This window comes from Leuresthes tenuis, unplaced genomic scaffold, assembly GCF_036924035.1.
Source record: "Leuresthes tenuis unplaced genomic scaffold, fLeuTen1.0.hap1 SCAF_1, whole genome shotgun sequence".
Classification (NCBI taxonomy): domain Eukaryota; kingdom Metazoa; phylum Chordata; class Actinopteri; order Atheriniformes; family Atherinopsidae; genus Leuresthes; species Leuresthes tenuis.
The window spans coordinates 2,868,894-2,893,635 of NW_027325355.1; the positions used below are offsets into that span (position 1 = coordinate 2,868,894).

General features: G+C 46.5%; 1 non-coding gene and 54 pseudogenes across 1 annotated transcript; all 55 read left to right on the top strand.

The window, feature by feature from the left end:
• Positions 1 to 204: 204 nt before the first annotated feature.
• Positions 205 to 323, top strand: LOC140293745 (5S ribosomal RNA; annotated as a pseudogene).
• Positions 324 to 592: 269 nt separating this feature from the next.
• Positions 593 to 711, top strand: LOC140290925 (5S ribosomal RNA; annotated as a pseudogene).
• Positions 712 to 980: 269 nt separating this feature from the next.
• On the top strand, positions 981 to 1,099 carry LOC140296562 (5S ribosomal RNA; annotated as a pseudogene).
• Positions 1,100 to 1,368: 269 nt separating this feature from the next.
• Positions 1,369 to 1,487, top strand: LOC140290460 (5S ribosomal RNA; annotated as a pseudogene).
• A 269-nt stretch (positions 1,488 to 1,756) lies between these two features.
• LOC140274789 (5S ribosomal RNA) lies at positions 1,757 to 1,875 on the top strand (annotated as a pseudogene).
• Positions 1,876 to 2,144: 269 nt separating this feature from the next.
• On the top strand, positions 2,145 to 2,263 carry LOC140265864 (5S ribosomal RNA; annotated as a pseudogene).
• A 647-nt stretch (positions 2,264 to 2,910) lies between these two features.
• LOC140290461 (5S ribosomal RNA) lies at positions 2,911 to 3,029 on the top strand (annotated as a pseudogene).
• Positions 3,030 to 3,298: 269 nt separating this feature from the next.
• Positions 3,299 to 3,417, top strand: LOC140274796 (5S ribosomal RNA; annotated as a pseudogene).
• Positions 3,418 to 3,686: 269 nt separating this feature from the next.
• Positions 3,687 to 3,805, top strand: LOC140265875 (5S ribosomal RNA; annotated as a pseudogene).
• A 647-nt stretch (positions 3,806 to 4,452) lies between these two features.
• LOC140288638 (5S ribosomal RNA) lies at positions 4,453 to 4,571 on the top strand (annotated as a pseudogene).
• A 269-nt stretch (positions 4,572 to 4,840) lies between these two features.
• LOC140274810 (5S ribosomal RNA) lies at positions 4,841 to 4,959 on the top strand (annotated as a pseudogene).
• Positions 4,960 to 5,228: 269 nt separating this feature from the next.
• LOC140265886 (5S ribosomal RNA) lies at positions 5,229 to 5,347 on the top strand (annotated as a pseudogene).
• A 647-nt stretch (positions 5,348 to 5,994) lies between these two features.
• On the top strand, positions 5,995 to 6,113 carry LOC140300618 (5S ribosomal RNA; annotated as a pseudogene).
• A 269-nt stretch (positions 6,114 to 6,382) lies between these two features.
• On the top strand, positions 6,383 to 6,501 carry LOC140291778 (5S ribosomal RNA; annotated as a pseudogene).
• Positions 6,502 to 6,770: 269 nt separating this feature from the next.
• LOC140292282 (5S ribosomal RNA) lies at positions 6,771 to 6,889 on the top strand (annotated as a pseudogene).
• Positions 6,890 to 7,934: 1,045 nt separating this feature from the next.
• LOC140294419 (5S ribosomal RNA) lies at positions 7,935 to 8,052 on the top strand (annotated as a pseudogene).
• A 269-nt stretch (positions 8,053 to 8,321) lies between these two features.
• On the top strand, positions 8,322 to 8,440 carry LOC140271412 (5S ribosomal RNA; annotated as a pseudogene).
• A 269-nt stretch (positions 8,441 to 8,709) lies between these two features.
• On the top strand, positions 8,710 to 8,828 carry LOC140290462 (5S ribosomal RNA; annotated as a pseudogene).
• Positions 8,829 to 9,097: 269 nt separating this feature from the next.
• On the top strand, positions 9,098 to 9,216 carry LOC140293824 (5S ribosomal RNA; annotated as a pseudogene).
• A 269-nt stretch (positions 9,217 to 9,485) lies between these two features.
• On the top strand, positions 9,486 to 9,604 carry LOC140311067 (5S ribosomal RNA; annotated as a pseudogene).
• A 272-nt stretch (positions 9,605 to 9,876) lies between these two features.
• Positions 9,877 to 9,995, top strand: LOC140277535 (5S ribosomal RNA; annotated as a pseudogene).
• A 269-nt stretch (positions 9,996 to 10,264) lies between these two features.
• LOC140292180 (5S ribosomal RNA) lies at positions 10,265 to 10,383 on the top strand (annotated as a pseudogene).
• A 272-nt stretch (positions 10,384 to 10,655) lies between these two features.
• On the top strand, positions 10,656 to 10,774 carry LOC140265897 (5S ribosomal RNA; annotated as a pseudogene).
• Positions 10,775 to 11,046: 272 nt separating this feature from the next.
• Positions 11,047 to 11,165, top strand: LOC140289985 (5S ribosomal RNA; annotated as a pseudogene).
• Positions 11,166 to 11,434: 269 nt separating this feature from the next.
• On the top strand, positions 11,435 to 11,553 carry LOC140290463 (5S ribosomal RNA; annotated as a pseudogene).
• A 269-nt stretch (positions 11,554 to 11,822) lies between these two features.
• On the top strand, positions 11,823 to 11,941 carry LOC140293825 (5S ribosomal RNA; annotated as a pseudogene).
• A 272-nt stretch (positions 11,942 to 12,213) lies between these two features.
• Positions 12,214 to 12,332, top strand: LOC140265908 (5S ribosomal RNA; annotated as a pseudogene).
• A 272-nt stretch (positions 12,333 to 12,604) lies between these two features.
• LOC140289986 (5S ribosomal RNA) lies at positions 12,605 to 12,723 on the top strand (annotated as a pseudogene).
• Positions 12,724 to 12,992: 269 nt separating this feature from the next.
• Positions 12,993 to 13,111, top strand: LOC140294321 (5S ribosomal RNA; annotated as a pseudogene).
• Positions 13,112 to 13,380: 269 nt separating this feature from the next.
• Positions 13,381 to 13,499, top strand: LOC140299094 (5S ribosomal RNA). Its single transcript, XR_011914676.1, has one exon. It is a non-coding gene; the product is annotated as a 5S ribosomal RNA (ribosomal RNA).
• A 269-nt stretch (positions 13,500 to 13,768) lies between these two features.
• On the top strand, positions 13,769 to 13,887 carry LOC140291714 (5S ribosomal RNA; annotated as a pseudogene).
• Positions 13,888 to 14,156: 269 nt separating this feature from the next.
• On the top strand, positions 14,157 to 14,275 carry LOC140300619 (5S ribosomal RNA; annotated as a pseudogene).
• Positions 14,276 to 14,544: 269 nt separating this feature from the next.
• LOC140290927 (5S ribosomal RNA) lies at positions 14,545 to 14,663 on the top strand (annotated as a pseudogene).
• Positions 14,664 to 14,932: 269 nt separating this feature from the next.
• On the top strand, positions 14,933 to 15,051 carry LOC140317724 (5S ribosomal RNA; annotated as a pseudogene).
• Positions 15,052 to 15,708: 657 nt separating this feature from the next.
• LOC140273081 (5S ribosomal RNA) lies at positions 15,709 to 15,827 on the top strand (annotated as a pseudogene).
• A 647-nt stretch (positions 15,828 to 16,474) lies between these two features.
• LOC140300620 (5S ribosomal RNA) lies at positions 16,475 to 16,593 on the top strand (annotated as a pseudogene).
• Positions 16,594 to 16,862: 269 nt separating this feature from the next.
• LOC140281461 (5S ribosomal RNA) lies at positions 16,863 to 16,981 on the top strand (annotated as a pseudogene).
• A 269-nt stretch (positions 16,982 to 17,250) lies between these two features.
• On the top strand, positions 17,251 to 17,369 carry LOC140293216 (5S ribosomal RNA; annotated as a pseudogene).
• A 269-nt stretch (positions 17,370 to 17,638) lies between these two features.
• On the top strand, positions 17,639 to 17,757 carry LOC140288504 (5S ribosomal RNA; annotated as a pseudogene).
• Positions 17,758 to 18,414: 657 nt separating this feature from the next.
• LOC140295728 (5S ribosomal RNA) lies at positions 18,415 to 18,532 on the top strand (annotated as a pseudogene).
• A 269-nt stretch (positions 18,533 to 18,801) lies between these two features.
• Positions 18,802 to 18,920, top strand: LOC140291677 (5S ribosomal RNA; annotated as a pseudogene).
• Positions 18,921 to 19,157: 237 nt separating this feature from the next.
• LOC140290464 (5S ribosomal RNA) lies at positions 19,158 to 19,276 on the top strand (annotated as a pseudogene).
• A 269-nt stretch (positions 19,277 to 19,545) lies between these two features.
• Positions 19,546 to 19,664, top strand: LOC140294776 (5S ribosomal RNA; annotated as a pseudogene).
• A 269-nt stretch (positions 19,665 to 19,933) lies between these two features.
• On the top strand, positions 19,934 to 20,052 carry LOC140265919 (5S ribosomal RNA; annotated as a pseudogene).
• A 272-nt stretch (positions 20,053 to 20,324) lies between these two features.
• LOC140289987 (5S ribosomal RNA) lies at positions 20,325 to 20,443 on the top strand (annotated as a pseudogene).
• A 269-nt stretch (positions 20,444 to 20,712) lies between these two features.
• Positions 20,713 to 20,831, top strand: LOC140292181 (5S ribosomal RNA; annotated as a pseudogene).
• A 269-nt stretch (positions 20,832 to 21,100) lies between these two features.
• Positions 21,101 to 21,219, top strand: LOC140268293 (5S ribosomal RNA; annotated as a pseudogene).
• A 237-nt stretch (positions 21,220 to 21,456) lies between these two features.
• Positions 21,457 to 21,575, top strand: LOC140290465 (5S ribosomal RNA; annotated as a pseudogene).
• A 269-nt stretch (positions 21,576 to 21,844) lies between these two features.
• On the top strand, positions 21,845 to 21,963 carry LOC140294777 (5S ribosomal RNA; annotated as a pseudogene).
• A 269-nt stretch (positions 21,964 to 22,232) lies between these two features.
• LOC140265930 (5S ribosomal RNA) lies at positions 22,233 to 22,351 on the top strand (annotated as a pseudogene).
• Positions 22,352 to 22,623: 272 nt separating this feature from the next.
• On the top strand, positions 22,624 to 22,742 carry LOC140292182 (5S ribosomal RNA; annotated as a pseudogene).
• Positions 22,743 to 23,011: 269 nt separating this feature from the next.
• Positions 23,012 to 23,130, top strand: LOC140290260 (5S ribosomal RNA; annotated as a pseudogene).
• A 272-nt stretch (positions 23,131 to 23,402) lies between these two features.
• On the top strand, positions 23,403 to 23,521 carry LOC140289988 (5S ribosomal RNA; annotated as a pseudogene).
• A 269-nt stretch (positions 23,522 to 23,790) lies between these two features.
• LOC140316916 (5S ribosomal RNA) lies at positions 23,791 to 23,909 on the top strand (annotated as a pseudogene).
• Positions 23,910 to 24,556: 647 nt separating this feature from the next.
• Positions 24,557 to 24,675, top strand: LOC140290466 (5S ribosomal RNA; annotated as a pseudogene).
• The last annotated feature ends 67 nt before the right edge of the window (positions 24,676 to 24,742 follow it).

Here is a 24,742-nt window from a genome sequence, read left to right on the forward strand (position 1 = left end):
GGAAGATGGTCATCTTCAGCTTCTGCTGCTTTGTTGGCAGACACGAAGTGATCTGAGAGTCTCATGTTCAGCTGGAGAAAATTATCACGTCAGGGAAGAAGATGTGCCCACTACAGATCAGCCTTTCTCAGCAATTATCTGGTTACATAGAGGAACCGTATGATTCCAGTACCTATATAATGCACATTTGTCACAGAAATTGTTCCTTACGGCCACACCACCCTGAATAAGCCCGACCTCGTCTGATCTCGGAAGCCAAGGAGGGTTGGGCCTGGTTAGTACTTTAATGGGAGACTGCTTGGGAATACCAGGTTCTGTAAGCGTTTTCTCTTCTCTCTACAACCTGCATGTCTTTTGTTGCAACGTCTGATCACCCTGTGACACATGAGGAAGTTGGTCATCTTCAGCTGCTGCTGCTTTGTTGGCTGACACGAAGTGATCTGAGAGTCTCAGTTTCAGCTGCAGAGAATAATCACATCAGGGAAGAAGATGTGCCCATAACACGTCAGCCTTTCTCTGCAATTATCTGGTTACATAGAGGAAGTGTATGATTCCAGTACCTATATAATGCACATTTGTCACAGAAATTGTTCCTTATGGCCACACCACCCTGAATAAGCCCGACCTCGTCTGATCTCGGAAGCCAAGGAGGGTTGGGCCTGGTTAGTACTTTAATGGGAGACTGCTTGGGAATACCAGGTGCTGTAAGCGTTTTCTCTTCTCTCTACAACCTGCATGTCTTTTGTTGCAACGTCTGATCACCCTGTGACACATGAGGAAGTTGGCCATCTTCAGCTGCTGCTGCTTTGTTGGAAGACACGAAGTGATCTGAGAGTCTCAGTTTCAGCTAAAGAGAATAATCACTTCAGGGAAGAAGATGTGCCCACTACAGATCAGCCTTTCTCAGCAATTATCTGGTTACATAGAGGAACCGTATGATTCCTGTACTTATATAATGCACATTTGTCAGACACATTGTTGATTACGGCCACACCACCCTGAACATGCCCGACCTCGTCTGATCTCGGAACCCAAGCAGGGCTGAACCTCCTTAGTACTTGGATGGGAGACTGCTTGGGAATACCAGGTGCTGTAAGCTTCTTCTCTTCTCTCTACCACCTGCATGTCTTTTGTTGCAACTCCTGATCACCCTGTGACACATGAGGAAGTTGGTCATCTTCAGCTGCTGCTGCTTTGTTGGCTGACACGAAGTGATCTGAGAGTCTCAGTTTCAGTTGCAGATAATGATCACATCAGAGAAAAAGATTTGCCCGCTACACATCAGCCTTTCTCGGCAATTATCTGGTTGCATAGAGGAACCGTATGATTCCAGTACCTATATAATGCACATTTGTCAGACACATTGTTGCTTACGGCCACACCACCCTGAATAAGCCCGACCTCGTCTGATCTCGGACGCCAAGCAGGGTTGTACCTGGTTAGTACTTGGATGGGAGACAGCTTGGGAATACCAGGTGCTGTAAGCTTTCTCTCTTCTCTCTACCACCTGCATGTCTTTTGTTGCAACGTCTGATCACCCTGTGACACGTGAAGAAGTTAGTCATCTTCAGCTGCTGCTGCTTTGTTGATAGACACGAGGTGATCTGAGAGTCTCAGTTTCAGCTGCAGAGAATAATCACATCAAGGAGGAAGATGAACCCACTACAAGTCAGCCTTTTTCGGCAATTATCTGGTTATACAGAGGAAGTGTATGATTCCAGTACCTATATAATGCACATTTGTCACCAAAATTGTTGCTTATGGCCACACCACCCTGAATAAGCCCAACCTCGTCTGATCTCGGAAGCCAAGCAGGGTTGGGCCTGGTTAGTACTTGAATGGGAGACTGCTTGGGAATACCAGGTGCCTTAAGCTTTTTCTCTTCTCTCTACCACCTGCATGTCTTTTGTTGCAACGTCTGATCACCCTGTGACACATGAGGAAGTTGGTCATCTTCATTTTCTGCTGCTTTGTTGGCAGACACGAAGTGATCTGAGAGTCTCAGTTTCAGCTGAAGAGAATAATCACATCAAGGAGGAAGATGAACCCACTACAAGTCAGCCTTTTTCGGCAATTATCTGGTTACACAGAGGAAGTGTATGATTCCAGTACCTATATAATGCACAATTGTCACCGATATTTTTGCTTACGGCCACACCACCCTGAATAAGCCCGACCTCGTCTGATCTCGGAAGCCAAGCACGGTTGGGCCTGGTTAGTACTTGAATGGGAGACCGCTTGGGAATACCAGGTACCTTAAGCTTTTTCTCTTCTCTCTACCACCTGCATGTCTTTTGTTGCAACGTCTGATCACCCTGTGACACATGAGGAAGTTGGTCATCTTCAGCTTCTGCTGCTTTGTTGGCAGACACGAAGTGATCTGAGAGTCTCATGTTCAGCTGGAGAAAATTATCACGTCAGGGAAGAAGATGTGCCCACTACAGATCAGCCTTTCTCAGCAATTATCTGGTTACATAGAGGAACCGTATGATTCCTGTACTTATATAATGCACATTTGTCAGACACATTGTTGCTTACGGCCACACCACCCTGAACATGCCTGATCTCGTAAGCCAAGCAGGGTTGAGCCTCCTTAGTACTTGGATGGGAGACTGCTTGGGAATACCAGGTGCTGTAAGCTTTTTCTCTTCTCTCTACCACCTGCATGTCTTTTGTTGCAACGTCTGATCACCCTGTGACACATGAGGAAGTTGGTCATCTTCAGCTGCTGCTGCTTTGTTGGCTGACACGAAGTGATCTGAGAGTCTCAGTTTAAGTTGCAGAGAATGATCACATCAGAGAAGATGATTTGCCCGCTACACATCAGCCTTTCTCGGCAATTATCTGGTTGCATAGAGGAACCGTATGATTCCAGTTCCTATATAATGCACATTTGTCAGAGACATTGTTGCTTACGGCCACACCACCCTGAATAAGCCCGACCTCGTCTGATCTCGGACGCCAAGCAGGGTTGTACCTGGTTAGTACTTGGATGGGAGACAGCTTGGGAATACCAGGTGCTGTAAGCTTTTTCTCTTCTCTCTACCACCTGCATGTCTTTTGTTGCAACGTCTGATCACCCTGTGACACGTGAAGAAGTTAGTCATCTTCAGCAGCTGCTGCTTTGTTGATAGACACGAGGTGATCTGAGAGTCTCAGTTTCAGCTGCAGAGAATAATCACATCAAGGAGGAAGATGAACCCACTACAAGTCAGCCTTTTTCGGCAATTATCTGGTTATACAGAGGAAGTGTATGATTCCAGTACCTATATAATGCACATTTGTCACCAAAATTTTTGCTTATGGCCACACCACCCTGAATAAGCCCAACCTCGTCTGATCTCGGAAGCCAAGCAGGGTTGGGCCTGGTTAGTACTTGAATGGGAGACTGCTTGGGAATACCAGGTGCCTTAAGCTTTTTCTCTTCTCTCTACCACCTGCATGTCTTTTGTTGCAACGTCTGATCACCCTGTGACACATGAGGAAGTTGGTCATCTTCATTTTCTGCTGCTTTGTTGGCAGACACGAAGTGATCTGAGAGTCTCAGTTTCAGCTGAAGAGAATAATCACATCAAGGAGGAAGATGAACCCACTACAAGTCAGCCTTTTTCGGCAATTATCTGGTTACACAGAGGAAGTGTATGATTCCAGTACCTATATAATGCACAATTGTCACCGATATTTTTGCTTACGGCCACACCACCCTGAATAAGCCCGACCTCGTCTGATCTCGGAAGCCAAGCACGGTTGGGCCTGGTTAGTACTTGAATGGGAGACCGCTTGGGAATACCAGGTACCTTAAGCTTTTTCTCTTCTCTCTACCACCTGCATGTCTTTTGTTGCAACGTCTGATCACCCTGTGACACATGAGGAAGATGGTCATCTTCAGCTTCTGCTGCTTTGTTGGCAGACACGAAGTGATCTGAGAGTCTCATGTTCAGCTGGAGAAAATTATCACGTCAGGGAAGAAGATGTGCCCACTACAGATCAGCCTTTCTCAGCAATTATCTGGTTACATAAAGGAACCGTATGATTCCTGTACTTATATAATGCACATTTGTCAGACACATTGTTGCTTACGGCCACACCACCCTGAACATGCCTGATCTCGTAAGCCAAGCAGGGTTGAGCCTCCTTAGTACTTGGATGGGAGACTGCTTGGGAATACCAGGTGCTGTAAGCTTTTTCTCTTCTCTCTACCACCTGCATGTCTTTTGTTGCAACGTCTGATCACCCTGTGACACATGAGGAAGTTGGTCATCTTCAGCTGCTGCTGCTTTGTTGGCTGACACGAAGTGATCTGAGAGTCTCAGTTTAAGTTGCAGAGAATGATCACATCAGAGAAGATGATTTGCCCGCTACACATCAGCCTTTCTCGGCAATTATCTGGTTGCATAGAGGAACCGTATGATTCCAGTACCTATATAATGCACATTTGTCAGAGACATTGTTGCTTACGGCCACACCACCCTGAATAAGCCCGACCTCATCTGATCTCGGACGCCAAGCAGGGTTGTACCTGGTTAGTACTTGGATGGGAGACAGCTTGGGAATACCAGGTGCTGTAAGCTTTTTCTCTTCTCTCTACCACCTGCATGTCTTTTGTTGCAACGTCTGATCACCCTGTGACACGTGAAGAAGTTAGTCATCTTCAGCTGCTGCTGCTTTGTTGATAGACACGAGGTGATCTGAGAGTCTCAGTTTCAGCTGCAGAGAATAATCACATCAAGGAGGAAGATGAACCCACTACAAGTCAGCCTTTTTCGGCAATTATCTGGTTATACAGAGGAAGTGTATGATTCCAGTACCTATATAATGCACATTTGTCACCAATATTGTTGCTTATGGCCACACCACCCTGAATAAGCCCAACCTCGTCTGATCTCGGAAGCCAAGCAGGGTTGGGCCTGGTTAGTACTTGAATGGGAGACTGCTTGGGAATACCAGGTGCCTTAAGCTTTTTCTCTTCTCTCTACCACCTGCATGTCTTTTGTTGCAACGTCTGATCACCCTGTGACACATGAGGAAGTTGGTCATCTTCATTTTCTGCTGCTTTGTTGGCAGACACGAAGTGATCTGAGAGTCTCAGTTTCAGCTGAAGAGAATAATCACATCAAGGAGGAAGATGAACCCACTACAAGTCAGCCTTTTTCGGCAATTATCTGGTTACACAGAGGAAGTGTATGATTCCAGTACCTATATAATGCACAATTGTCACCGATATTTTTGCTTACGGCCACACCACCCTGAATAAGCCCGACCTCGTCTGATCTCGGAAGCCAAGCACGGTTGGGCCTGGTTAGTACTTGAATGGGAGACCGCTTGGGAATACCAGGTACCTTAAGCTTTTTCTCTTCTCTCTACCACCTGCATGTCTTTTGTTGCAACGTCTGATCACCCTGTGACACATGAGGAAGTTGGTCATCTTCAGCTTCTGCTGCTTTGTTGGCAGACACGAAGTGATCTGAGAGTCTCATGTTCAGCTGGAGAAAATTATCACGTCAGGGAAGAAGATGTGCCCAATACAGATCAGCCTTTCTCAGCAATTATCTGGTTACATAGAGGAACCGTATGATTCCTGTACTTATATAATGCACATTTGTCAGACACATTGTTGCTTACGGCCACACCACCCTGAACATGCCTGATCTCGTAAGCCAAGCAGGGTTGAGCCTCCTTAGTACTTGGATGGGAGACTGCTTGGGAATACCAGGTGCTGTAAGCTTTTTCTCTTCTCTCTACCACCTGCATGTCTTTTGTTGCAACGTCTGATCACCCTGTGACACATGAGGAAGTTGGTCATCTTCAGCTGCTGCTGCTTTGTTGGCTGACACGAAGTGATCTGAGAGTCTCAGTTTAAGTTGCAGAGAATGATCACATCAGAGAAGATGATTTGCCCGCTACACATCAGCCTTTCTCGGCAATTATCTGGTTGCATAGAGGAACCGTATGATTCCTGTACCTATATAATGCACATTTGTCAGAGACATTGTTGCTTACGGCCACACCACCCTGAACATGCCCGACCTCGTCTGATCTCGGAAGCCAAGGAGGGTTGGGCCTGGTTAGTACTTAAATGGGAGACCGCTTGGGAATACCAGGAGCTGTAAGCTTTTTGTCTTCTCTCGACCACCTGCATGTCTTTTGTTGCAACGTCTGATCACCCTGTGACACATGACGAAGTTGGTCATCTTCAGCTGCTGCTGCTTTGTTGGCAGACACGAAGTGATCTGAGAGTCTCAGTTTCAGCTGCAGAGAATAATCACATCAGGGAAGAAGATGTGCCCATAACAAGTCAGCCTTTCTCTGCAATTATCTGGTTACATAGAGGAATTGTATGATTCCAGTACCTATATAATGCACATTTGTCACAGAAATTGTTCCTTACGGCCACACCACCCTGAACATGCCCGACCTCGTCTGATCTCGGAAGCCAAGGAGGGTTGGGCCTGGTTAGTACTTTAATGGGAGACTGCTTGGGAATACCAGGTTCTGTAAGCGTTTTCTCTTCTCTCTACAACCTGCATGTCTTTTGTTGCAACGTCTGATCACCCTGTGACACATGAGGAAGTTGGTCATCTTCAGCTGCTGCTGCTTTGTTGGCAGACACGAAGTGATCTGAGAGTCTCAGTTTCAGCTGCAGAGAATAATCACATCAGGGAAGAAGATGTTTCCATAACAAGTCAGCCTTTCTCTGCAATTATCTGGTTACATAGAGGAAGTGTATGATTCCAGTACCTATATAATGCACATTTGTCACAGAAATTGTTCCTTACGGCCACACCACCCTGAATAAGCCCGACCTCGTCTGATCTTGGAAGCCAAGGAGGGTTGGGCCTGGTTAGTACTTTAATGGGAGACTGCTTGGGAATACCAGGTGCTGTAAGCGTTTTCTCTTCTCTCTACAACCTGCATGTCTTTTGTTGCAACGTCTGATCACCCTGTGACACATGAGGAAGTTGGTCATCTTCAGCAGCTGCTGCTTTGTTGGCAGACACGAAGTGATCTAAGAGTCTCAGTTTCAGCTGAACAGAATGATCACATCAGAGAAGATGATATGCCCACTACACATCAGCCTTTCTCGGCAATTATCTGGTTTCATAGAGCAAGTGTATGATTCCAGTACCTATATAATTCACATTTGTAACAGATATTGTCGCTTACCGCCACACCACCCTGAATAAGCCCCACCTTGTCTTATCTCGGAAGCCAAGCAGGGTTGGGTCTGGTTTGTACTTCAATGGGAGACTGCTTGGGAAAACCAGGTGCTGTAAGCTGTTTCTCTTCTCTCTACCACCTGCATGTGTTTTGTTGCAACGCCTGATCACCCTGTGACACATGAGGAAGTTGGTCATCTTCAGCTGCTGCTGCTTTGTTGGCAGACACGAAGTGATCTAAGAGTCTCAGTTTCAGCTGAAGAGAATGATCACATCAGAGAAGATGATATGCCCACTACACATCAGCCTTTCTCGGCAATTATCTGGTTTCATAGAGGAAGTGTATGATTCCAGTACCTATATAATTCACATTTGTAACAAATATATTTGCTTACCGCCACACCACCCTGAATAAGCCCCACCTTGTCTTATCTCGGAAGCCAAGTAGGGTTGGGCCTGGTTAGTACTTAGATGGGAGACTGCTTGGGATTACCAGGTGCTGTAAGCTTTTTGTCTTCTCTCGACCACCTGCATGTCTTTTGTTGCAAAGTCTGATCACCCTGTGACACATGAGGAAGTTGGTCATCTTCAGCTCCTGCTGCTTTGTTGATAGACACGAGGTGATCTGAGAGTCTCAGTTTCAGCTCCAGAGAATAATCACATCAAGGAGGAAGATGAACCCACTATAAGTCAGCTTTTCTCTGCAATTATTTGGTTGCATAGAGGAACCGTATGATTCCAGTACCTATATAATGCACATTTGTCACAGACATTGTCGCTTACGGCCAAACCACCCTGAATAAGCCCGACCTCGTCTGATCTCGGAAGCCAAGCAGGTTTAGGCCTGCTTAGTACTTGATGGGAGACTGCTTGGGAATACCAGGTGCTGTAAGCTTTTTCTCTTCTCTCTACCACCTACATGTCTTTTGTTGCAACGTCTGATCACCCTGTGACACGTGAAGAAGCTGGTCATCTTCAGCTGCTGCTGCTTTGTTGATAGACACGAGGTGATCTGAGAGTCTCAGTTTCAGCTCCAGAGAATAATCACATCAAGGAGGAAGATGAACCCACTATAAGTCAGCCTTTTTCGGCAATTATCTGGTTATACAGAGGAAGTGTATGATTCCAGTACCTATATAATGCACATTTGTCACCGATATTGTTGCTTACGGCCACACCACCCTGAATAAGCCCGACCTCGTCTGATCTCGGAAGCCAAGCAGGGTTGGGCCTCCTTAGTACTTGGATGGGAGACTGCTTGGGAATACCAGGTGCTGTAAGCTTCTTCTCTTCTCTCTACCACCTGCATGTCTTTTGTTGCAACTTCTGATCACCCTGTGACACATGAGGAAGTTGGTCATCTTCAGCTGCTGCTGCTTTGTTGGCTGACACGAAGTGATCTGAGAGTCTCAGTTTCAGTTGCAGATAATGATCACATCAGAGAAGATGATTTGCCCGCTACACATCAGCCTTTCTCGGCAATTATCTGGTTGCATAGAGGAACCGTATGATTCCAGTACCTATATAATGCACATTTGTCAGAGACATTGTTGCTTACGGCCACACCACCCTGAATAAGCCCGACCTCGTCTGATCTCGGACGCCAAGCAGGGTTGTACCTGGTTAGTACTTGGATGGGAGACAGCTTGGGAATACCAGGTGCTGTAAGCTTTATCTCTTCTCTCTACCACCTGCATGTCTTTTGTTGCAACGTCTGATCACCCTGTGACACGTGAAGAAGTTGGTCATCTTCAGCTGCTGCTGCTTTGTTGGCTGACACGAAGTGATCTGAGAGTCTCAGTTTCAGTTGCAGATAATGATCACATCAGAGAAGATGATTTGCCCGCTACACATCAGCCTTTCTCGGCAATTATCTGGTTGCATAGAGGAACCGTATGATTCCATTACCTATATAATGCACATTTGTCAGAGACATTGTTGCTTACGGCCACACCACCCTGAATAAGCCCGACCTCGTCTGATCTCGGACGCCAAGCAGGGTTGTACCTGGTTAGTACTTGGATGGGAGACAGCTTGGGAATACCAGGTGCTGTACGCTTTTTCTCTTCTCTCTACCACCTGCATGTCTTTTGTTGCAACGTCTGATCACCCTGTGACACGTGAAGAAGTTAGTCATCTTCAGCTGCTGCTGCTTTGTTGATAGACACGAGGTGATCTGAGAGTCTCAGTTTCAGCTCCAGAGAATAATCACATCAAGGAGGAAGATGAACCCACTACAAGTCAGCCTTTTTCGGCAATTATCTGGTTATACAGAGGAAGTGTATGATTCCAGTACCTATATAATGCACATTTGTCACCGATATTGTTGCTTACGGCCACACCACCCTGAATAAGCCCGACCTCGTCTGAACTCGGAAGCCAAGCACGGTTGGGCCTGGTTAGTACTTGAATGGGAGACCGCTTGGGAATACCAGGTACCTTAAGCTTTTTCTCTTCTCTCTACCACCTGCATGTCTTTTGTTGCAACGTCTGATCACCCTGTGACACATGAGGAAGTTGGTCATCTTCAGCTTCTGCTGCTTTGTTGGCAGACACGAAGTGATCTGAGAGTCTCATGTTCAGCTGGAGAAAATTATCACGTCAGGGAAGAAGATGATTTGCCCGCTACACATCAGCCTTTCTCGGCAATTATCTGGTTGCATAGAGGAACCGTATGATTCCAGTACCTATATAATGCACATTTGTCAGAGACATTGTTGCTTACGGCCACACCACCCTGAATAAGCCCGACCTCGTCTGATCTCGGAAGCCAAGCAGGGTTGTACCTGGTTAGTACTTGGATAGGAGACAGCTTGGGAATACCAGGTGCTGTAAGCTTTTTCTCTTCTCTCTACCACCTGCATGTCTTTTGTTGCAACGTCTGATCACCCTGTGACACGTGAAGAAGTTGGTCATCTTCAGCTGCTGCTGCTTTGTTGATAGACACGAGGTGATCTGAGAGTCTCAGTTTCAGTTGCAGAGAATGATCACATCAGAGAAGATGATTTGTCCGCTACACATCAGCCTTTCTCGGCAATTATCTGGTTGCATAGAGGAACCGTATGATTCCAGTACCTATATAATGCACATTTGTCAGAGACATTGTTGCTTACGGCCACACCACCCTGAATAAGCCCGACCTCGTCTGATCTCGGACGCCAAGCAGGGTTGTACCTGGTTAGTACTTGGATAGGAGTCAGCTTGGGAATACCAGGTGCTGTAAGCTTTTTCTCTTCTCTCTACCACCTGCATGTCTTTTGTTGCAACGTCTGATCACCCTGTGACACATGAGGAAGTTGGTCATCTTCAGCTGCTGCTGCTGCTTTGTTGGCAGACATGAAGTGATCTGAGAGTCTCAGTTTCAGCTCCAGAGAATAATCACATCAAGGAGGAAGATGAACCCACAACAAGTCAGCCTTTTTCGGCAATTATCTGGTTATACAGAGGAAGTGTATGATTCCAGTACCTATATAATGCACATTTGTCACCGATATTGTTGCTTACGGCCACACCACCCTGAATAAGCCCGACCTCGTCTGATCTCGGAAGCCAAGCACGGTTGGGCCTGGTTAGTACTTGAATGGGAGACCGCTTGGGAATACCAGGTACCTTAAGCTTTTTCTCTTCTCTCTACCACCTGCATGTCTTTTGTTGCAACGTCTGATCACCCTGTGACACATGAGGAAGTTGGTCATCTTCAGCTTCTGCTGCTTTGTTGGCAGACACGAAGTGATCTGAGAGTCTCATGTTCAGCTGGAGAAAATTATCACGTCAGGGAAGAAGATGATTTGCCCGCTACACATCAGCCTTTCTCGGCAATTATCTGGTTGCATAGAGGAACCGTATGATTCCAGTACCTATATAATGCACATTTGTCAGAGACATTGTTGCTTACGGCCACACCACCCTGAATAAGCCCGACCTCGTCTGATCTCGGACGCCAAGCAGGGTTGTACCTGGTTAGTACTTGGATAGGAGACAGCTTGGGAATACCAGGTGCTGTAAGCTTTTTCTCTTCTCTCTACCACCTGCATGTCTTTTGTTGCAACGTCTGATCACCCTGTGACACGTGAAGAAGTTGGTCATCTTCAGCTGCTGCTGCTTTGTTGATAGACACGAGGTGATCTGAGAGTCTCAGTTTCAGTTGCAGAGAATGATCACATCAGAGAAGATGATTTGTCCGCTACACATCAGCCTTTCTCGGCAATTATCTGGTTGCATAGAGGAACCGTATGATTCCAGTACCTATATAATGCACATTTGTCAGAGACATTGTTGCTTACGGCCACACCACCCTGAATAAGCCCGACCTCGTCTGATCTCGGACGCCAAGCAGGGTTGTACCTGGTTAGTACTTGGATGGGAGACAGCTTGGGAATACCAGGTGCTGTAAGCTTTATCTCTTCTCTCTACCACCTGCATGTCTTTTGTTGCAACGTCTGATCACCCTGTGACACGTGAAGAAGTTGGTCATCTTCAGCTGCTGCTGCTTTGTTGGCTGACACGAAGTGATCTGAGAGTCTCAGTTTCAGTTGCAGATAATGATCACATCAGAGAAGATGATTTGCCCGCTACACATCAGCCTTTCTCGGCAATTATCTGGTTGCATAGAGGAACCGTATGATTCCATTACCTATATAATGCACATTTGTCAGAGACATTGTTGCTTACGGCCACACCACCCTGAATAAGCCCGACCTCGTCTGATCTCGGACGCCAAGCAGGGTTGTACCTGGTTAGTACTTGGATGGGAGACAGCTTGGGAATACCAGGTGCTGTACGCTTTTTCTCTTCTCTCTACCACCTGCATGTCTTTTGTTGCAACGTCTGATCACCCTGTGACACGTGAAGAAGTTAGTCATCTTCAGCTGCTGCTGCTGCTTTGTTGGCAGACATGAAGTGATCTGAGAGTCTCAGTTTCAGCTCCAGAGAATAATCACATCAAGGAGGAAGATGAACCCACTACAAGTCAGCCTTTTTCGGCAATTATCTGGTTATACAGAGGAAGTGTATGATTCCAGTACCTATATAATGCACATTTGTCACCGATATTGTTGCTTACGGCCACACCACCCTGAATAAGCCCGACCTCGTCTGATCTCGGAAGCCAAGCACGGTTGGGCCTGGTTAGTACTTGAATGGGAGACCGCTTGGGAATACCAGGTACCTTAAGCTTTTTCTCTTCTCTCTACCACCTGCATGTCTTTTGTTGCAACGTCTGATCACCCTGTGACACATGAGGAAGTTGGTCATCTTCAGCTTCTGCTGCTTTGTTGGCAGACACGAAGTGATCTGAGAGTCTCATGTTCAGCTGGAGAAAATTATCACGTCAGGGAAGAAGATGATTCGCCCGCTACACATCAGCCTTTCTCGGCAATTATCTGGTTGCATAGAGGAACCGTATGATTCCAGTACCTATATAATGCACATTTGTCAGAGACATTGTTGCTTACGGCCACACCACCCTGAATAAGCCCGACCTCGTCTGATCTCGGACGCCAAGCAGGGTTGTACCTGGTTAGTACTTGGATAGGAGACAGCTTGGGAATACCAGGTGCTGTAAGCTTTTTCTCTTCTCTCTACCACCTGCATGTCTTTTGTTGCAACGTCTGATCACCCTGTGACACGTGAAGAAGTTGGTCATCTTCAGCTGCTGCTGCTTTGTTGATAGACACGAGGTGATCTGAGAGTCTCAGTTTCAGTTGCAGAGAATGATCACATCAGAGAAGATGATTTGTCCGCTACACATCAGCCTTTCTCGGCAATTATCTGGTTGCATAGAGGAACCGTATGATTCCAGTACCTATATAATGCACATTTGTCAGAGACATTGTTGCTTACGGCCACACCACCCTGAATAAGCCCGACCTCGTCTGATCTCGGACGCCAAGCAGGGTTGTACCTGGTTAGTACTTGGATAGGATTCAGCTTGGGAATACCAGGTGCTGTAAGCTTTTTCTCTTCTCTCTACCACCTGCATGTCTTTTGTTGCAACGTCTGATCACCCTGTGACACGTGAAGAAGTTGGTCATCTTCAGCTGCTACTGCTTTGTTGATAGACACGAGGTGATCTGAGAGTCTCAGTTTCAGCTCCAGAGAATAATCACATCAAGGAGGAAGATGAATCCACTACAAGTCAGCCTTTTTCGGCAATTATCTGGTTATACAGAGGAAGTGTATGATTCCAGTACCTATATAATGCACATTTGTCACCGATATTGTTGCTTACGGCCACACCACCCTGAATAAGCCCAACCTCGTCTGATCTCGGAAGCCAAGCAGGGTTGGGCCTGGTTAGTACTTGAATGGGAGACCGCTTGGGAATACCAGGTGCTGTAAGCTTTTTCTCTTCTCTCTACCACCTGCATGTCTTTTGTTGCAACGTCTGATCACCCTGTGACACATGAGGAAGTTGGCCATCTTCAGCTGCTGCTGCTTTGTTGGAAGACACGAAGTGATCTGAGAGTCTCAGTTTCAGCTAAAGAGAATAATCACTTCAGGGAAGAAGATGTGCCCACTACAGATCAGCCTTTCTCAGCAATTATCTGGTTACATAGAGGAACCGTATGATTCCTGTACTTATATAATGCACATTTGTCAGACACATTGTTGCTTACGGCCACACCACCCTGAACATGCCCGACCTCGTCTGATCTCGGAAGCCAAGCAGGGTTGAACCTCCTTAGTACTTGGATGGGAGACTGCTTGGGAATACCAGGTGCTGTAAGCTTCTTCTCTTCTCTCTACCACCTGCATGTCTTTTGTTGCAACGTCTGATCACCCTGTGACACATGAGGAAGTTGGTCATCTTCAGCTGCTGCTGCTTTGTTGGCTGACACGAAGTGATCTGAGAGTCTCAGTTTAAGTTGCAGAGAATGATCACATCAGAGAAGATGATTTGCCCGCTACACATCAGCCTTTCTCGGCAATTATCTGGTTGCATAGAGGAACCGTATGATTCCAGTACCTATATAATGCACATTTGTCAGAGACATTGTTGCTTACGGCCACACCACCCTGAACATGCCCGACCTCGTCTGATCTCGGAAGCCAAGGAGGGTTGGGCCTGGTTAGTACTTAAATGGGAGACCGCTTGGGAATACCAGGAGCTGTAAGCTTTTTGTCTTCTCTCGACCACCTGCATGTCTTTTGTTGCAACGTCTGATCACCCTGTGACACATGAGGAAGTTGGTCATCTTCAGCTGCTGCTGCTTTGTTGGCAGACACGAAGTGATCTGAGAGTCTCAGTTTCAGCTGCAGAGAATAATCACATCAGGGAAGAAGATGTTTCCATAACAAGTCAGCCTTTCTCTGCAATTATCTGGTTACATAGAGGAAGTGTATGATTCCAGTACCTATATAATGCACATTTGTCACAGAAATTGTTCCTTATGGCCACACCACCCTGAATAAGCCCGACCTCGTCTGATCTCGGAAGCCAAGGAGGGTTGGGCCTGGTTAGTACTTTAATGGGAGACTGCTTGGGAATACCAGGTGCTGTAAGCGTTTTCTCTTCTCTCTACAACCTGCATGTCTTTTGTTGCAACGTCTGATCACCCTGTGACACATGAGGAAGTTGGTCATCTTCAGCAGCTGCTGCTTTGTTGGCAGACACGAAGTGATCTGAGAGTCTCAGTTTCAGCTGAAGAGAATGATCACATCAGAGAAGATGATACACCCGCTACACATCAGCCTTTCTCGGCAATTATCTGGTTGCATAGAGGAACCGTATGATTCCAGTGCCTATATAATGCACATTTGTCAGATACATTGCTGCTTACGGCCACACCACCCTGAACATGCCCGACCTCGTCTGATCTCAGAAGCCAAGCAGGGTTGGTCCTGGTTAGTACTTGAATGGGAGACTGCTTGGGAATACCAGGTGCTGTAAGCGTTTTCTCTTCTCTCTACAACCTGCATGTCTTTTGTTGCAACGTCTGATCACCCTGTGACACATGAGGAAGTTGGTCATCTTCAGCAGCTGCTGCTTTGTTGGCAGACACGAAGTGATCTGAGAGTCTCAGTTTCAGCTGAAGAGAATGATCACATCAGAGAAGATGATATGCCCACTACACATCAGCCTTTCTCGGCAATTATCTGGTTTCATAGAGCAAGTGTATGATTCCAGTACCTATATAATTCACATTTGTAACAGATATTGTCGCTTACCGCCACACCACCCTGAATAAGCCCCACCTTGTCTTATCTCGGAAGCCAAGCAGGGTTGGGTCTGGTTTGTACTTCAATGGGAGACTGCTTGGGAATACCAGGTGCTGTAAGCTGTTTCTCTTCTCTCTACCACCTGCATGTGTTTTTTTGCAACGTCTGATCACCCTGTGACACATGAGGAAGTTGGTCATCTTCAGCTGCTGCTGCTTTGTTGATAGACACGAGGTGATCTGAGAGTCTCAGTTTCAGCTCCAGAGAATAATCACATCAAGGAGGAAGATGAATCCACTACAAGTCAGCCTTTTTCGGCAATTATCTGGTTATACAGAGGAAGTGTATGATTCCAGTACCTATATAATGCACATTTGTCACCGATATTGTTGCTTACGGCCACACCACCCTGAATAAGCCCAACCTCGTCTGATCTCGGAAGCCAAGCAGGGTTGGGCCTGGTTAGTACTTGAATGGGATACCGCTTGGGAATACCAGGTGCCTTAAGCTTTTTCTCTTCTCTCTACCACCTGCATGTCTTTTGTTGCAACGTCTGATCACCCTGTGACACATGAGGAAGTTGGCCATCTTCAGCTGCTGCTGCTTTGTTGGAAGACACGAAGTGATCTGAGAGTCTCAGTTTCAGCTAAAGAGAACAATCACTTCAGGGAAGAAGATGTGCCCACTACAGATCAGCCTTTCTCAGCAATTATCTGGTTACATAGAGGAACCGTATGATTCCTGTACTTATATAATGCACATTTGTCAGACACATTGTTGCTTACGGCCACACCACCCTGAACATGTCTGATCTCGGAAGCCAAGCAGGGTTGAGCCTCCTTAGTACTTGGATGGGAGACTGCTTGGGAATACCAGGTGCTGTAAGCTTCTTCTCTTCTCTCTACCACCTGCATGTCTTTTGTTGCAACGTCTGATCACCCTGTGACACATGAGGAAGTTGGTCATCTTCAGCTGCTGCTGCTTTGTTGGCTGACACGAAGTGATCTGAGAGTCTCAGTTTAAGTTGCAGAGAATGATCACATCAGAGAAGATGATTTGCCCGCTACACATCAGCCTTTCTCGGCAATTATCTGGTTGCATAGAGGAACCGTATGATTCCAGTACCTATATAATGCACATTTGTCAGAGACATTGTTGCTTACGGCCACACCACCCTGAACATGCCCGACCTCGTCTGATCTCGGAAGCCAAGGAGGGTTGGGCCTGGTTAGTACTTAAATGGGAGACCGCTTGGGAATACCAGGAGCTGTAAGCTTTTTGTCTTCTCTCGACCACCTGCATGTCTTTTGTTGCAACGTCTGATCACCCTGTGACACATGACGAAGTTGGTCATCTTCAGCTGCTGCTGCTTTGTTGGCAGACACGAAGTGATCTGAGAGTCTCAGTTTCAGCTGCAGAGAATAATCACATCAGGGAAGAAGATGTGCCCATAACAAGTCAGCCTTTCTCTGCAATTATCTGGTTACATAGAGGAATTGTATGATTCCAGTACCTATATAATGCACATTTGTCACAGAAATTGTTCCTTACGGCCACACCACCCTGAATAAGCCCGACCTCGTCTGATCTCGGAAGCCAAGGAGGGTTGGGCCTGGTTAGTACTTAAATGGGAGACCGCTTGGGAATACCAGGAGCTGTAAGCTTTTTGTCTTCTCTCGACCACCTGCATGTCTTTTGTTGCAACGTCTGATCACCCTGTGACACATGACGAAGTTGGTCATCTTCAGCTGCTGTTGCTTTGTTGGCAGACACGAAGTGATCTGAGAGTCTCAGTTTCAGCTGCAGAGAATAATCACATCAGGGAAGAAGATGTGCCCATAACAAGTCAGCCTTTCTCTGCAATTATCTGGTTACATAGAGGAATTGTATGATTCCAGTACCTATATAATGCACATTTGTCACAGAAATTGTTCCTTACGGCCACACCACCCTGAATAAGCCCGACCTCGTCTGATCTCGGAAGCCAAGGAGGGTTGGGCCTGGTTAGTACTTTAATGGGAGACTGCTTGGGAATACCAGGTTCTGTAAGAGTTTTCTCTTCTCTCTACAACCTGCATGTCTTTTGTTGCAACGTCTGATCACCCTGTGACACATGAGGAAGTTGGTCATCTTCAGCTGCTGCTGCTTTGTTGGCAGACACGAAGTGATCTGAGAGTCTCAGTTTCAGCTGCAGAGAATAATCACATCAGGGAAGAAGATGTTTCCATAACAAGTCAGCCTTTCTCTGCAATTATCTGGTTACATAGAGGAAGTGTATGATTCCAGTACCTATATAATGCACATTTGTCACAGAAATTGTTCCTTACGGCCACACCACCCTGAATAAGCCCGACCTCGTCTGATCTCGGAAGCCAAGGAGGGTTGGGCCTGGTTAGTACTTTAATGGGAGACTGCTTGGGAATACCAGGTGCTGTAAGCGTTTTCTCTTCTCTCTACAACCTGCATGTCTTTTGTTGCAACGTCTGATCACCCTGTGACACATGAGGAAGTTGGTCATCTTCAGCAGCTGCTGCTTTGTTGGCAGACACGAAGTGATCTGAGAGTCTCAGTTTCAGCTGAAGAGAATGATCACATCAGAGAAGATGATATGCCCACTACACATCAGCCTTTCTCGGCAATTATCTGGTTTCATAGAGCAAGTGTATGATTCCAGTACCTATATAATTCACATTTGTAACAGATATTGTCGCTTACCGCCACACCACCCTGAATAAGCCCCACCTTGTCTTATCTCGGAAGCCAAGTAGGGTTGGGTCTGGTTTGTACTTCAATGGGAGACTGCTTGGGAATACCAGGTGCTGTAAGCTGTTTCTCTTCTCTCTACCACCTGCATGTGTTTTGTTGCAACGTCTGATCACCCTGTGACACATGAGGAAGTTGGTCATCTTCAGCTGCTGCTGCTTTGTTGGCAGACATGAGGTAATCTGAGAGTCTCAGTTTCAGCTGGAGAGAATAATCACATCAGAGAAGAAGATGTGCCCACTACAAGTCAGCTTTTCTCGGCAATTATTTGGTTGCATAGAGGAACCGTATGATTCCAGTACCTATATAATGCACATTTGTCACAGACATTGTCGATTACGGCCAAACCACCCTGAATAAGCCCGACCTCATCTGATCTCGGAAGCCAAGCAGGTTTAGGCCTGCTTAGTACTTGATGGGAGACTGCTTGGGAATACCAGGTGCTGTAAGCTTTTTCTCTTCTCTCTACCACCTGCATGTCTTTTGTTGCAACGTCTGATCACCCTGTGACACGTGAAGAAGCTGGTCATCTTCAGCTGCTGCTGCTTTGTTGATAGACACGAGGTGATCTGAGAGTCTCAGTTTCAGCTCCAGAGAATAATCACATCAAGGAGGAAGATGAACCCACTATAAGTCAGCCTTTTTCGGCAATTATCTGGTTATACAGAGGAAGTGTATGATTCCAGTACCTATATAATGCACATTTGTCACCGATATTGTTGCTTACGGCCACACCACCCTGAATAAGCCCAACCTCGTCTGATCTCGGAAGCCAAGCAGGGTTGGGCCTCCTTAGTACTTGGATGGGAGACTGCTTGGGAATACCAGGTGCTGTAAGCTTCTTCTCTTCTCTCTACCACCTGCATGTCTTTTGTTGCAACTTCTGATCACCCTGTGACACATGAGGAAGTTGGTCATCTTCAGCTGCTGCTGCTTTGTTGGCTGACACGAAGTGATCTGAGAGTCTCAGTTTCAGTTGCAGATAATGATCACATCAGAGAAGATGATTATCTGGTTGCATAGAGGAACCGTATGATTCCAGTACCTATATAATGCACATTTGTCAGAGACATTTTTGCTTACGGCCACACCACCCTGAATAAGCCCGACCTCGTCTGATCTCGGACGCCAAGCAGGGTTGTACCTGGTTAGTACTTGGATGGGAGACAGCTTGGGAATACCAGGTGCTGTAAGCTTTTTCTCTTCTCTCTACCACCTGCATGTCTTTTGTTGCAACGTCTGATCACCCTGTGACACGTGAAGAAGTTGGTCATCTTCAGCTGCTGCTGCTTTGTTGGCTGACACGAAGTGATCTGAGAGTCTCAGTTTCAGTTGCAGATAATGATCACATCAGAGAAGATGATTTGCCCGCTACACATCAGCCTTTCTCGGCAATTATCTGGTTGCATAGAGGAACCGTATGATTCCAGTACCTATATAATGCACATTTGTCAGAGACATTGTTGCTTACGGCCACACCACCCTGAATAAGCCCGACCTCGTCTAATCTCGGACGCCAAGCAGGGTTGTACCTGGTTAGTACTTGGATGGGAGACAGCTTGGGAATACCAGGTGCTGTAAGCTTTTTCTCTTCTCTCTACCACCTGCATGTCTTTTGTTGCAACGTCTGATCACCCTGTGACACGTGAAGAAGTTGGTCATCTTCAGCTGCTGCTGCTTTGTTGATAGACACGAGGTGATCTGAGAGTCTCAGTTTCAGCTCCAGAGAATAATCACATCAAGGAGGAAGATGAACCCACTACAAGTCAGCCTTTTTCGGCAATTATCTGGTTATACAGAGGAAGTGTATGATTCCAGTACCTATATAATGCACATTTGTCACCGATATTGTTGCTTACGGCCACACCACCCTGAATAAGCCCGACCTCGTCTGATCTCGGAAGCCAAGCACGGTTGGGCCTGGTTAGTACTTGAATGGGAGACCGCTTGGGAATACCAGGTACCTTAAGCTTTTTCTCTTCTCTCTACCACCTGCATGTCTTTTGTTGCAACGTCTGATCACCCTGTGACACATGAGGAAGTTGGTCATCTTCAGCTTCTGCTTCTTTGTTGGCAGACACGAAGTGATCTGAGAGTCTCATGTTCAGCTGGAGAAAATTATCACGTCAGGGAAGAAGATGATTTGCCCGCTACACATCAGCCTTTCTCGGCAATTATCTGGTTGCATAGAGGAACCGTATGATTCCAGTACCTATATAATGCACATTTGTCAGAGACATTGTTGCTTACGGCCACACCACCCTGAATAAGCCCGACCTCGTCTGATCTCGGACGCCAAGCAGGGTTGTACCTGGTTAGTACTTGGATAGGAGACAGCTTGGGAATACCAGGTGCTGTAAGCTTTTTCTCTTCTCTCTACCACCTGCATGTCTTTTGTTGCAACGTCTGATCACCCTGTGACACGTGAAGAAGTTGGTCATCTTCAGCTGCTGCTGCTTTGTTGATAGACACGAGGTGATCTGAGAGTCTCAGTTTCAGTTGCAGAGAATGATCACATCAGAGAAGATGATTTGTCCGCTACACATCAGCCTTTCTCGGCAATTATCTGGTTGCATAGAGGAACCGTATGATTCCAGTACCTATATAATGCACATTTGTCAGAGACATTGTTGCTTACGGCCACACCACCCTGAATAAGCCCGACCTCGTCTGATCTCGGACGCCAAGCAGGGTTGTACCTGGTTAGTACTTGGATAGGAGTCAGCTTGGGAATACCAGGTGCTGTAAGCTTTTTCTCTTCTCTCTACCACCTGCATGTCTTTTGTTGCAACGTCTGATCACCCTGTGACACGTGAAGAAGTTGGTCATCTGCAGCTGCTGCTGCTTTGTTGATAGACACAAGGTGATCTGAGAGTCTCAGTTTCAGCTCCAGAGAATAATCACATCAAGGAGGAAGATGAATCCACTACAAGTCAGCCTTTTACGGCAATTATCTGGTTATACAGAGGAAGTGTATGATTCCAGTACCTATATAATGCACATTTGTCACCGATATTGTTGCTTACGGCCACACCACCCTGAATAAGCCCGACCTCGTCTGATCTCAGAAGCCAAGCACGGTTGGGCCTGGTTAGTACTTGAATGGGAGACTGCTTGGGAATACCAGGTGCTGTAAGCTTCTTCTCTTCTCTCTACCACCTGCATGTCTTTTGTTGCAACTTCTGATCACCCTGTGACACATGAGGAAGTTGGTCATCTTCAGCTGCTGCTGCTTTGTTGGCTGACACGAAGTGATCTGAGAGTCTCAGTTTCAGTTGCAGATAATGATCACATCAGAGAAGATGATTATCTGGTTGCATAGAGGAACCGTATGATTCCAGTACCTATATAATGCACATTTGTCAGAGACATTTTTGCTTACGGCCACACCACCCTGAATAAGCCCGACCTCGTCTGATCTCGGACGCCAAGCAGGGTTGTACCTGGTTAGTACTTGGATGGGAGACAGCTTGGGAATACCAGGTGCTGTAAGCTTTTTCTCTTCTCTCTACCACCTGCATGTCTTTTGTTGCAACGTCTGATCACCCTGTGACACGTGAAGAAGTTGGTCATCTTCAGCTGCTGCTGCTTTGTTGGCTGACACGAAGTGATCTGAGAGTCTCAGTTTCAGTTGCAGATAATGATCACATCAGAGAAGATTATTTGCCCGCTACACATCAGCCTTTCTCGGCAATTATCTGGTTGCATAGAGGAACCGTATGATTCCAGTACCTATATAATGCACATTTGTCAGAGACATTGTTGCTTACGGCCACACCACCCTGAATAAGCCCGACCTCGTCTAATCTCGGACGCCAAGCAGGGTTGTACCTGGTTAGTACTTGGATGGGAGACAGCTTGGGAATACCAGGTGCTGTAAGCTTTTTCTCTTCTCTCTACCACCTGCATGTCTTTTGTTGCAACGTCTGATCACCCTGTGACACGTGAAGAAGTTGGTCATCTTCAGCTGCTGCTGCTTTGTTGATAGACACGAGGTGATCTGAGAGTCTCAGTTTCAGCTCCAGAGAATAATCACATCAAGGAGGAAGATGAACCCACTACAAGTCAGCCTTTTTCGGCAATTATCTGGTTATACAGAGGAAGTGTATGATTCCAGTACCTATATAATGCACATTTGTCACCGATATTGTTGCTTACGGCCACACCACCCTGAATAAGCCCGACCTCGTCTGATCTCGGAAGCCAAGCACGGTTGGGCCTGGTTAGTACTTGAATGGGAGACCGCTTGGGAATACCAGGTACCTTAAGCTTTTTCTCTTCTCTCTACCACCTGCATGTCTTTTGTTGCAACGTCTGATCACCCTGTGACACATGAGGAAGTTGGTCATCTTCAGCTTCTGCTTCTTTGTTGGCAGACACGAAGTGATCTGAGAGTCTCATGTTCAGCTGGAGAAAATTATCACGTCAGGGAAGAAGATGATTTGCCCGCTACACATCAGCCTTTCTCGGCAATTATCTGGTTGCATAGAGGAACCGTATGATTCCAGTACCTATATAATGCACATTTGTCAGAGACATTGTTGCTTACGGCCACACCACCCTGAATAAGCCCGACCTCGTCTGATCTCGGACGCCAAGCAGGGTTGTACCTGGTTAGTACTTGGATAGGAGTCAGCTTGGGAATACCAGGTGCTGTAAGCTTTTTCTCTTCTCTCTACCACCTGCATGTCTTTTGTTGCAACGTCTGATCACCCTGTGACACGTGAAGAAGTTGGTCATCTTCAGCTGCTGCTGCTTTGTTGATAGACACAAGGTGATCTGAGAGTCTCAGTTTCAGCTCCAGAGAATAATCACATCAAGGAGGAAGATGAATCCACTACAAGTCAGCCTTTTACGGCAATTATCTGGTTATACAGAGGAAGTGTATGATTCCAGTACCTATATAATGCACATTTGTCACCGATATTGTTGCTTACGGCCACACCACCCTGAATAAGCCCGACCTCGTCTGATCTCAGAAGCCAAGCACGGTTGGGCCTGGTTAGTACTTGAATGGGAGACCGCTTGGGAATACCAGGTACCTTAAGCTTTTTCTCTTCTCTCTACCACCTGCATGTCTTTTGTTGCAACGTCTGATCACCCTGTGACACATGAGGAAGTTGGTCATCTTCAGCTTCTGCTGCTTTGTTGGCAGACACGAAGTGATCTGAGAGTCTCATGTTCAGCTGGAGAAAATTATCACGTCAGGGAAGAAGATGATTTGCCCGCTACACATCAGCCTTTCTCTGCAATTATCTGGTTGCATAGAGGAACCGTATGATTCCAGTACCTATATAATGCACATTTGTCAGAGACATTGTTGCTTACGGCCACACCACCCTGAATAAGCCCGACCTCGTCTGATCTCGGACGCCAAGCAGGGTTGTACCTGGTTAGTACTTGGATAGGAGACAGCTTGGGAATACCAGGTGCTGTAAGCTTTCTCTCTTCTCTCTACCACCTGCATGTCTTTTGTTGCAACGTCTGATCACCCTGTGACACGTGAAGAAGTTAGTCATCTTCAGCTGCTGCTGCTTTGTTGATAGACACGAGGTGATCTGAGAGTCTCAGTTTCAGCTGCAGAGAATAATCACATCAAGGAGGAAGATGAACCCACTACAAGTCAGCCTTTTTCGGCAATTATCTGGTTATACAGAGGAAGTGTATGATTCCAGTACCTATATAATGCACAATTGTCACCGATATTTTTGCTTACGGCCACACCACCCTGAATAAGCCCGACCTCGTCTGATCTCGGAAGCCAAGCACGGTTGGGCCTGGTTAGTACTTGAATGGGAGACCACTTGGGAATACCAGGTACCTTAAGCTTTTTCTCTTCTCTCTACCACCTGCATGTCTTTTGTTGCAACGTCTGATCACCCTGTGACACATGAGGAAGTTGGTCATCTTCAGCTTCTGCTGCTTTGTTGGCAGACACGAAGTGATCTGAGAGTCTCATGTTCAGCTGGAGAAAATTATCACGTCAGGGAAGAAGATGTGCCCACTACAGATCAGCCTTTCTCAGCAATTATCTGGTTACATAGAGGAACCGTATGATTCCTGTACTTATATAATGCACATTTGTCAGACACATTGTTGCTTACGGCCACACCACCCTGAACATGCCTGATCTCGTAAGCCAAGCAGGGTTGAGCCTCCTTAGTACTTGGATGGGAGACTGCTTGGGAATACCAGGTGCTGTAAGCTTTTTCTCTTCTCTCTACCACCTGCATGTCTTTTGTTGCAACGTCTGATCACCCTGTGACACATGAGGAAGTTGGTCATCTTCAGCTGCTGCTGCTTTGTTGGCTGACACGAAGTGATCTGAGAGTCTCAGTTTAAGTTGCAGAGAATGATCACATCAGAGAAGATGATTTGCCCGCTACACATCAGCCTTTCTCGGCAATTATCTGGTTGCATAGAGGAACCGTATGATTCCAGTACCTATATAATGCACATTTGTCAGAGACATTGTTGCTTACGGCCACACCACCCTGAATAAGCCCGACCTCGTCTGATCTCGGACGCCAAGCAGGGTTGTACCTGGTTAGTACTTGGATGGGAGACAGCTTGGGAATACCAGGTGCTGTAAGCTTTTTCTCTTCTCTCTACCACCTGCATGTCTTTTGTTGCAACGTCTGATCACCCTGTGAAACGTGAAG